Consider the following 294-nt stretch of genomic DNA (forward strand, 5'->3'; position numbering starts at 1 on the left):
TTTATGCATGTAACAGCCTGTCACTGGCAGTCCCTTATGAAAATTAACCATGGTTTTACTAAAGTGACCATAATTCAACTGTAGTATTTATAGATTTGAATCATGTGTAAACAAAAAACTTATGTGAACCATGTGTAAACAAAAATATAACCTAATACGTTACAATTAAGGCGTATTGAATGTTAAAATGCGTTTTAAACATAAAGTTAAGGGCTTATCATTACCCATTTACTCTTAGTAATTTAATAATTTCATAAATTTAATAATTTAAAAGTTTAGTTCAGAAGTATCGAA

The sequence above is a fragment of the Sinocyclocheilus anshuiensis genome, unplaced genomic scaffold, assembly GCF_001515605.1.
Source record: "Sinocyclocheilus anshuiensis isolate Anshui unplaced genomic scaffold, SAMN03320099.WGS_v1.1 scaffold899, whole genome shotgun sequence".
Lineage (NCBI taxonomy): Eukaryota > Metazoa > Chordata > Actinopteri > Cypriniformes > Cyprinidae > Sinocyclocheilus > Sinocyclocheilus anshuiensis.